We start from the raw sequence: 11,347 nt of genomic DNA, 5'->3' as shown, positions 1-11,347 counted from the left end.
CGCATGCGGCACCGTCTCCGTGGCCTGGCACGCGCAGAGCGCGTTCTCTGCCGCCGACGTGCCGTGCGGCCGTTCCGTCGAGGACAGGCCGTAACCAACCCTCCCGTGCTGAGTTGGACACGGGAATGACACCAATACTCCACCTAGACGATGCTCAAGCTCCTAAGCCAACCGTCCAGCCACAGCGCCGCCGTAATCACTCGCCGGACTTATCCGTTCACGGCAACCGCCTCGTGCCGGCTATAAAAAGCACCCCCCGAGCTTGCTCTCGCCCCCGCATAACTCCACCACCTCACCAGACCCCGCCTAGCCACTGGAAGAGCCTCGAGGGGCCTTTCTTCCTCGACTCCGGCCACCTCGTTCCGCCTCGGCCTCCACCTCGATTCACTCCGGTGAGGCCGTCTCCGGCGCTCAAACCTCGTCAGCAACCCTCTCGGGCAACTAAGAGTCTAACCCCCACTCCAATTTGATCTTCACAACTCTCCCCGGCGAGATCCACGACTGCCCGAACCGCCGTCCGCCGGAGCAAGGGCCGCCGTCGACGTGGTGCTCGCCGATGACCTCTACCACCACCCACAGACGCGGAAAGGTGCACTGATCACGAAGGTAACCCCCGATCACCTTGCCTCGCCGTGGATCGCCGCCGGGGACCACCGCACCTCTCGGGCACCGTCGCGCTCTGTTTCCCTTGTTTGAAAATTCAAACCTGACGGGTGGAGCCCGCCTGTCAGTCTCTCAGCCGTTTATTTTAAACGAAGCGTTTTCTATACTTTTCTGCAAAACCCCCTGGAAACTTCCTGTTTCATTACAGATGGGTCCTTGGACCAAAACTCTTATAACTTTTAAACAGAAAATGGTTTTTGATTGATTCTTTTTCTGTCATCTTTATTTTTCTGTCTAGTTTTTTTTCATATTTATTGGAGAAATATTTGGAGTACTTTTCTATACACTCACGGTATTTACGTTACGTACGTATTTTTCTTATACCGTAGATTCCGGAGGAAGCGACGGAGCCGCAAACTTCGCACAGTTAGACTCCGACTACTCTGAACCAGGCAAGCATGTTTGAACTATTGATATGATGAAGTGTTTGTTAAATGGTTGCATTTTAGGAGTTTCATGGCATGTTGATGAACATATCATAGAATGTTATATTTCATGCACAGAAGTGGAAAGTAAGTTTCGGAAAGCCATATGTTGTTGGATACATATTGGCAAGGCCATGAGATGGCATGAGGATGGGTAAGATGGCAGTGTTGTGACATGCCAGTCTTATGCCAGTCCATTTGACAGCAGTATCATCATGAGCAAATCATATTCCCATTCATTTCCTTCCTGTGCTGCCACATGTTTTCCGCAAGGAATATGGCGTAGTAAGTTGCAACCGTTTTCCTGGTACACACCAAGTAGAGAGGCCGGGATGAGGGTTCCATGGCCCTGGATTAAATCTCGTCATCCGGTCAGGGGGCATGGGTGTTTCCGGTTGGGACCGAGAGGGGGGCACCCCTTAGAGCGCGCGTATAGAAATTTGATCCCATGCTATTCGAGGTTGTGGCCTCCCCGTCTCAAAGTTTTTCTTGGACGTTGGCTAGGGTGATTCCTGGCCTCGTGAGGTGGAATGAGTGTGTACTAGTTAAATGTGTTTCTTCTGAAATACCGTAAACGGAACTAGTCCTTCGTGACTACGGAAATCCGTTTGCTGTGGATAGCGAGTACAAACTCTGCAGAGTCACAACTCCTTTAAATCATCTTGTACTTGTCCAAGTACTGTATTCATCTTATCTTGTCAGGTATCAGTCTCAATGACAAAACTCCGGTGGACTACCTGGGCGATAAACCCGGTTAAAAGATTATTCTTGTGGATGAACTAATATTTGTTATTTACATTTGTCATAAGCCCTGTCTGTGTTGTCGCTCAGACGCCCGACGGTGGCATACCTGTTATTTACATTTGTCATAAGCTTTGTCTGTGATGTCGCTCAGACGTCCGACTGTGGCATTTCTTTTAAAGCCCTTTATGTGATGTCGCTCAGACGTCCGACTGTGGCATTTCTTTTAAAGCCCTTTATGTGATGTCGCTCAGACGTCCGACTGTGACATTTCTTTTAAAGCCCTTTATGTGATGTCGCTCAGACGTCCGACTGTGGCATTTCTTTTAAAGCCCTTTATGTGATGTCGCTCAGACGTCCGACTGTGGCATTTCTTTTAAAGCCCTTTCTGCAATGTCGCTCAGACGTCCGACCGTGGCATTTCTTTTAAAAGCCCTTTATGTGGTGTCGCTAAGATGCCCGACTATGGCATCATTTTCCTTATTTTTATTTGTTCACCTTTCGAGGCGTCGCTTCAGACACCCGATCGGTCCTTATTTATGTTCTGTGGAATTTCAGGCGGACTACCGCCGTTTTCCCTTTTTACTTACCCGTTATGCCAGTTTTATTTATTGTGCATTAAGGAATTAATCATGTTGCATCCATGCATGCATTTGTTGTATCTTACGTCCGAACTGTCTTGCGAGTACTTTCAAAGTACTCACTGGCTTGTTGATTTGGCCAGATGCTGACGAAGACGATCTCATGGATGAAGAGTTCGATAGCGAGCCCGACACTTAGAGGAGTCCCAGTCAGTCTTGTGCGACCCTGGATTTGGCCACTGTTTTATATCCGCTTCCGCTACCAAATAAATTCATCGAGCCTCTCCTCGACGCTCGATGAGATGAGAGACGTAGAGTCTTGTATTTCTCTCCCCGCTGTGTTTTTCCACCACCAGCCCATCCTTGAGTCAGTAGTATGTCTCCACACCACTGTGCTCTGTCCGCCATTATGTATGATTATTGGCGTGCTTGTAATAATTTGGTTGAGCAACCGTAGTTCGACCCTGTAATATATTTTATGCTACTGGCTTATTGTATCAAGAATTTGTCTGCCAGTGTGGAGGATTTCTCTCATACTGGACTTAAAAGATTGGCTTTTTAATAAACATTTTTATTGGAAAACCGGTCGTGACAAGCTTGGTACCAGAGCCAGGCTGACTGTAGGAAGCCACTAGGTGCGATCGCTAATTGGTTATTAGCCTGATAGAGCTAATTTATAGTTTTGCAATGGTAGTCATTTTCTGTCAGTCAGCATAAATTTATGATCTGACCCTGCAGAATTTTGCCTACTTTTGTAGATGGCCGACGTCAGCTGCGAGTCTCAGACCTTCGCCAACGTACCCGATGGGTTCGTCAAGCTTCTCTCTTCCATCGTTCAGGTCGCGATGGGGCCATCCGTGCGCCCAGTCTTCACACTCTACCAGCACCGAGTCAACGACAGTCTGACCATGCACCAGGCCGCGGTGCAGTTCAGGGGAGGGCGTGGTGAGTTACGCCGCTTCCGGTTCATGGGAAGAGCCATGCCTACGGAGAGGCATGCTATGCAGATGGCAGCCCGTGAGGCGATAGCTCGTATCAGGGATGTCCTTCCCGTGATGAAGACTCGTCGTTACCGTTATCTTCCGTGCCATGTGCCTTACACCTGTCACTACGCATACTCCTGCCCCAGAGGAGAACGAGACGAGGCTTTTGAGATGCTCATTGAGTATCTCCGGGCCCTGGAGGCAGCCTTCGACAACCTGGTGGACGACTTCGTAGCTACCCGCATGGACTCAGTCCATGGCTGTGCTGCCAACAGGAGGGAGCTCCTACCCATCGCTCCGCCACCGACTTTTGTCTCGTCATCAGCATCTTTTACGCCTACTCGTCGCCTGCCTTCTACCGAAGAATTTAACCAAGTCATTGCACCCACTCCAGCGCGCACTACACCAACCTTCGCGCCCACTCCTGTATGTGTTGCTCCGCCCCTGGCGACCGCTCCGCCCGCTCTGCGCAACACTACACGTATGGAGCCCATTAGCAAGGAGGAGGTCGAGTCCCCAACCTCGCTACGCCTCGCCCTCGGCAGGGCAAGGGAGGTCGTCAACATTTCTGCCTGAGTACGCTTAGCTGCCGCGTGTTGTACCGCTTTGTAAGATATGTGCATAGGCTGGGAGAAGTAGCCTGTTTTCGCATCATGCAGGATCTGGAGAAGTGCACTAGCCTTAATAACATGTCAGGATTAGGTACGCATATCCTGAGTGATGTACTGTATAATTACCGCCCGCGTGTAAGATGTGTAATGAGCAGTCCTTCTCCGTGCGCAAGTCGTTTTATTTTTCTTAAGTAAGCTGAGTTATTTAATTCTATTTGCCAGCTTTATGCATTTTATGGATTTGTTTTTGCGACTCTTTCCGCTTTTCTTATGGGTTTTACAAAATATATCCCCAGAGTGAAAAATGTCTCGTCCTTGGACTCGCTCCATGCCAATTCCATCAGAGGAAAATTATGATGCACAACCCAGCAACGAGTTCACTCAGGGACAGTCAAGCCAACCGGGAAATGAATCAGCACTTTCACAAATGTGCCGCTTTTATGAACAGAGTCAGCAACAACATCGTGAAATAATGAACCAAGTCATCAACATGGGAAATCACCATGGACAGTATCAGCAACATTCCAAGTTATCTGAGCTACAGAAGACACGTCCTCAAACATTTTCTCACACTGACAAGCCTCTTGAAGCCGAGGACTGGCTTCGAGATATGGAGAGGAAATTAATTATTGCAAAGTGTTCAGATCTCGAGAAAGTACTATATGCTCCACACTATCTCACAGGAGCAGCCGCATCGTGGTGGGAGAATTTTCTGCACATGCATCCCAACGAAAATGACATAACCTGGGATGATTTCAAGGAAGGTTTCCGTGGTGCACATATTCCTAAGAGTATTATGAAAATTAAGAAGAGAGAATTTGATGACCTCAAACAAAGGAACATGACAGTGTCAGATTACAACAGTCAATTTACCCTATCATCCCGCTACGCCAATGAGGAGCGTATGACTGAAATCAAGAAGATGGAGAAATTCCTTGACGGTCTGGCGCCCGCACTTAAATGCCAACTGGTCGTGCACACTTTTCCTGATTTTAAAACGCTGGTGGGCAAGGCCATTAATCTGGAAAATGAGAGACGCAGTCTGGAAGATATCCGCAAGCGAAAAAGGGACCAGACTAACCACACTCGCAATCACCGAAGCAAGATAGATTTTAAAAAGGGTGGGACACCCAAATTCTCATCCAATGTCTCACGCCCAATCAAGAATTTTCATGCAAGGGACAAGGAATTCACCTATCGCCCCGGCGTTACTTGTTACGCTTGTGGAGAAGAAGGGCATTATGCCAAACAGTGCCCCAAGCCAAGGAACTCAACCCCAAAGCCGAACAACGGCGGCAATAATTCAGCGCCCAAACGAAACAATTTCAATCCCAACAATAACCACATGAAGGGTCATCTGAACCACGTAACCAAAGAGGAGGCACAAAATGCTTCGGATATCGTACTCGGTACGTTTCCTGTCAACACAATACCTGCAATGGTTTTGTTTGATTCTGGAGCTTCTCACTCTTTCATCTCGAAAAGTTTTGCTTTGCAAAATAATTTTTCGATGCTTCCTTTGGAGAAATCCATAATAATCAAGTCCCCCGGGATTCAGCAAGTTTCTCAGAATTACTGTCAGAATGTGGTCATTGAGTTTGAAGGATTGGAGTTTTACGCAAATCTTATTGTATTGGAAAATAAAGGACTGGATGTCATCCTAGGGATGGATTGGCTAACCACCAATAAAGGTTTTATAGACTGTTTCAACAGGACCGTGATTCTCACACACCACCAAGGGAAGACAATAAGAGTATCAGCCAAGGAAGGAAAAAGACCCCTGCAACCGAGATTAAATAAGGTGGACGTTTCTGAGCTAAACAAGGTTCCAGTAGTGTGTGAATTTCCAGATGTATTCCCTGAAGAGCTGCCAGGCATGCCACCAGATCGAGAAATAGAATTCCGCATTGAGCTAGCACCAGGAACCACCCCCATATACAAGAAACCATACAGAATGGCACCATCCGAGTTGATCGAATTGAAGAAGCAGATAAAGGAATTACTGGATAAAGGGTACATTCGGGCCAGCTCCTCACCTTGGGGATCACCAATTTTATTTGCCAAGAAGAAGGATGGAACGCTGAGATTGTGTATCGACTATCGAGCACTTAACATGGTCACAGTCAAAAACAAATACCCGATGCCAAGGATAAATGATTTGTTTGATCAACTTGCTCAGGCCAAGGTATTCTCAAAGATTGACTTAAGGTCAGGATACCATCAATTGAAGGTACGAACGGAAGATATCCCCAAAACAGCCTTCACCTCCAGATATGGACTGTACGAGTTCACAGTGATGCCATTTGGATTAACTAACGCCCCGGCATATTTTTTTCACCTCATGAACAAAGTATTTATGAAGTTTATGGACAAATTCGTCGTAGTATTCATCAACGATATTCTGGTATACTCCAAAACACCAGAAGAGCACGCAGAACATCTCAGGATTGTACTAGGAGAGCTAAGGAAACACCAATTGTATGCCAAGTTCAGCAAGTGCGAATTTTGGCTAAGACAAGTAGGTTTTCTAGGCCACGTGCTGACTCAAGACGGTATAGCAGTGGACCCAGAGAAAGTCAAGGCCGTACTTGACTGGAAGTCACCAGCCAGCGTAACAGACATACGAAGTTTCTTGGGAATGGCAGGGTATTACCGCAGATTTATTGAAGGATTTTCCACCATATCCAAGCCTATGACACAGTTACTCAAGAAAGATAAGAAGTTTGAATGGACAGAAGCCTACGAGAAAAGTTTCCAAGAGCTAAAGCGGAAATTAACAACAGCACCAGTATTAATTGTACCCGATATACACAAGAATTTTGAAGTATTTTGTGACGCATCCAGAAAGGGTCTCGGATGCGTGTTGATGCAAGAAGGCAAGGTTGTCGCCTACGCTTCAAGGCAACTTCGCAAACACGAGGAAAATTATCCCACTCATGATTTAGAAATGGCAGCAGTTATTCATGCACTCAAGGAATGGAGGCATTTTCTACTTGGGAATCGATGTGAGATATATACGGATCACAAAGGCCTCAAATACATTTTACGCAGCCAGAACTAAATTTACGGCAACGCCGCTGGCTAGAATTGGTAAAGGATTATGATGTTGGTATCCATTACCATCCAGGGAAAGCAAACGTAGTGGCCGATGCCCTGAGTCGGAACCCCAGCTCCGACGGGAACTATCTGCACAGCTTGAGGCCCGAATTCCATCAAGAATTTGTCAAGCTCAACTTGATAATGGTAGCAGAAGGCACCATATCAAACTTGGAAATACAACCACACCTTGTGGAGAAAATTAAAGAGGCTCAGTCCAGTCACCCCAGCATTGAAGGAATTAAAAGGAAGTTGAGTATGGGCAAGGCCTCGGAATTCGTCATAGACAATGAAGGAATATTATGGTACGGAGAAAGGCTATGCGTGCCAAACATAGAAGACCTTAAACAACAAGTTTTAACTGAAGCACACACCACTCCATATTCGATCCACCCTGGAGGAACCAAAATGTATAAGGATATTCAGAAAAGATTTTGGTGGCACGGTATGAAAAGGGACATAGCCGCTTTCATTGCATGCTGCGACTCGTGTCAATGCATAAAAGCTGAACATCAGAGACCAGCCGGACTACTGCAACCTAACAAAATACCTGAGTGGAAATGGGATGAAATAGGGATGGATTTTATTGTCGGATTACCTCGGTCACGACACGGGAATGATGCCATATGGGTCATCACTGACAGGTTGACCAAAGTAGCACACTTTATTCCAGTAAAGACAACCTACACCACTCAGAGGCTTGCCAGGATTTATCTTTCCCGCATAGTCTGTCTGCACGGTGTCCCGAAGACTATAATTTCCGACAGAGGCACTCAGTTCGTCTCAAGATTTTGGGAGCAATTACAACAGGCTCTGGGAACCCAACTAGCCTTCAGTACCGCATACCATCCTCAGACTGATGGACAAACAGAACGCGTAAACCAAGTTTTAGAAGACATGCTGAGAGCATGTGTCCTCACCTATGGAACCAGTTGGGAGGACAGCCTGCCATATGCCGAGTTCGCATACAACAACAGTTACCAGGCCAGCCTGCAAATGGCTCCTTTCGAAGCCCTATACGGAAGGAGATGTCGTACCCCGTTAAATTGGTCAGAGACCGGAGACAGCCGCATCTTCGGACCAGATATGCTCAGAGAAGCCGAGGAAAAAGTCAAGCTAATCAGGGACCGACTTAAGACCGCTCAAAGTCGACAGAAAAGTTATTATGATCAGAAACATCGTAGGGTCAGCTTCGAACCCGGTGAATTTGTATACTTGAGAGTATCCCCGATGAGAGGATTGCAACGGTTTAAGATTAAAGGAAAATTAGCACCAAGATTCATTGGACCATTTTGCATAGTGGCACGAAGAGGCACTGTAGCCTACCAGCTAGACTTACCCGAAGACTTGTCCGACATTCACGACGTGTTCCACATCTCTCAATTAAGGAAGTGCGTGAGCAACCCAGAGAAACAAGTATCTCATGAGAACATTGACATACAGCCAGACCTCACTTATCGAGAACGTCCCATAAGAATATTAGAGGAGTCTGAAAGGAGGACCCGACAGAAAACCATCAAGTTTTTCAAAGTCCAGTGGAGCAATCACACCGACAGTGAAGCAACCTGGGAAACCGAGGATTTTCTTCGGACAGAGCATCCACACTTATTTAAGGATCAGCTGAAATCTCGGGGACGAGATTTTTCCTAAGGGGGTAGGTGTTGTGACACTCCAAAATTTTTACTTTGGTTTTCAGCAAAAACTTTGTGGTTTTTGAAAAGAGGCCATTTAAAATTTTCCAGAAAACCTTCCTCTTAAGAGACTTTCTTTTCTTTGGCAAGGTTTTTATTCTGGCTTCAAACCTTGGTGTTTGACCTTTTGAAACTTCTTCTCTGTTGGTTCTCTCTCAAAATTATTTTTGGGAGTTTAATCTTTTTCTTTTAAAAAGAAACTCCATGAAAATTTGGGATTTTCATATCTTGGAACCACCATGACTTGGCATTTTTGCCCATGTGGTAAAACCCCTCCAAAACCTCCCCTACAACTTGTGATCAACCTAAATTCTCTGTCCCAACTGATCCAAACTGGTTTTGGATTTTTATTCCAATTATTTTTCCCTCAATTCAATTCTGAAAATTATTTGGAGCCTGAGAGATTTTCAAAGCAAGTGCCCTATTGCATTTGAGTTTTGACCTCAAACCAATTCTCCTGGATTGTCCTTTGAACCCACAACCCAGAACCATCTTGATCCACTCCTCCTCTTTTCAAATTTTTCAAAATTCAGTCTCTGCAAGTTTGGACCAGATTTGCCAAATTTGGTGAAATTCATATCTACACTCCTCCAAAAATTCCACCAAAATTCAGGCAGCCTATTTGAGCAAGGAGAAGCCACTCCACCAAAAATCAGCTCAAGGAAAAATCACCAGAGGCCAATTTCATTCGGTCGAACACCTGGTGGGCACTGTTACTGTTCATAGTTCAGAAAATTCAGTTTTCAGTGTCATCTTCAGTCCGTCAGTTTCAGTCACGCGGCCACAGTGCCCTTGGCACGTTCCTCGCCGCCTCTTCCTCTTGTCCGAAGCTGCACACGCGTGCGTGGAGCCTTCCTGACGTCGGTAGCGCGCTGGCTCGCCCTTGCCGGCGTCTTCTGCGGCGTCGGGACCTCCCGTGGCGGCCGACAGGAGGCACACCACGGCAGAACGCCGTTCCGCGCCGCCCATCGCTCCCTGGCTCTCCGCGTGGCCTCATGCACGCCAGCGCACGCCCGTAGCACAGCCACCGTGGCCGGCAAGCACGGAACGCGCTCTCCATCGCCGACGGGCCCGCACCATCACCGTTCCGTCGAGCTCGCCCTTAACACCCAAACCCCGGCCAGTTCAACACCAAAACGGACCCGTTGGACCTCCGTGATGATGCTCGACCCCCTAACCACCCCGACCGAGCACTGCGCCACCGTAATCGCTCGCCGGTGATCCTCGTTCACGGCAACCGCCTCGGACCGCTTATATAAAGGGGTCCCGAGCTCACTCTCGTGCACGCAGCACCTCCACTACTCACCAACACCCCGCCAGGCCACTAGGGGGACCTCGAGGAGGTCTCCTCCCCCAGCTCCGGCCGCCTCGCCCCGCCTCGGCCTCCAGCTCGATTCACTTCGGTGAGGCCACCTCCGGCGCCCAAACCTCGTCCGTAGCCCTCTCTTGCACCCAATAGTCTAACCCCCACCTCAATTTAATCTTTGCAGCCCTCTCCGACGAGCTCCATCCACGCCCGAACCACCGTCCGCCGGAGTTGAGACCGCCGTCGACGTGCTGCTCACCGGCGACCAACACCACCACCCACCGTTGCGGAAGGACACGGTGAGCACATTGGTAACCTCTGATCCCCATGCCTCGCCGTGGATCGCCGCCGGCGACCACAGCAGCTCTCGGGCGCCGACGAGCCTCGTCCCTCCCATTTGAAAATTTAAACATGACAAGTGGGACCCGCTGTCAGCCTCTCTGTCCTTTCTAAACGAAGCGTTATCTGAAAACGCCTTCTGCCAAATACATTTTCTCTTCGGGCTGGCGTAATCGCTACCGAAGCGTTTTCTGCTTTTATAAACTAGGTCCTGGAAATCTTCTGTTTCATTATAGATAAGTCCCTGGACAAAAACCCTTATAACTTTTAATCAGAAAAGTATTTTTGATTGATTCTTTTTCTGTTCTCTTTAAAATTTTGTCTAGTTTTTTATCAGATTTATTTGAAAAATATTTGGTTTACCTTCTGTGCTCTCCTTGGTATTTACGTTAGCGCATATATCTTCTTTAAACATAGATACCGAAGGAGGTGACGGAGCCGCGAACTTCACCGAGCTAGGCTCCGACTACTCTGAACCAGGCAAGCATGTTTGAACTTTTGATATGATGAGTGTCTTGGCATGTTTTGCATTTAGTTAGTTTCATGGCATGCCGGTGAGTATACCGATGAACGTTATTTTATGTGATAATGAGGTAAGTGAGTTCGATGATCCATACGTGGATGAATGTGAATATGAATGGCCATGTGTTGGCATGAGGATGGGTATGACGGCAGTGTTGTAGCATGCCAGTCTTACGCCAGACTATGTGACTTCAGTGTCAAACCATATCGGTCCAGTACCTATCATTTCCTTCCTTGTACTACCACATGTTTTCCGCAAGGAATATGGTTTAGTAAGTTCCAAACCGCTTTCATGGTACACACCAAAGAGGAGAGGCCGTGATGATGGTTCCATGGCCCTGGATTAAAGCCAGTCATCCGGTCAGGGGGCATGGGTGTTTCCGGTTGGG

This window comes from Triticum aestivum, chromosome 1A (assembly GCF_018294505.1).
Source record: "Triticum aestivum cultivar Chinese Spring chromosome 1A, IWGSC CS RefSeq v2.1, whole genome shotgun sequence".
Taxonomy (NCBI): domain Eukaryota; kingdom Viridiplantae; phylum Streptophyta; class Magnoliopsida; order Poales; family Poaceae; genus Triticum; species Triticum aestivum.
This window is presented reverse-complemented; position numbering follows the sequence as displayed.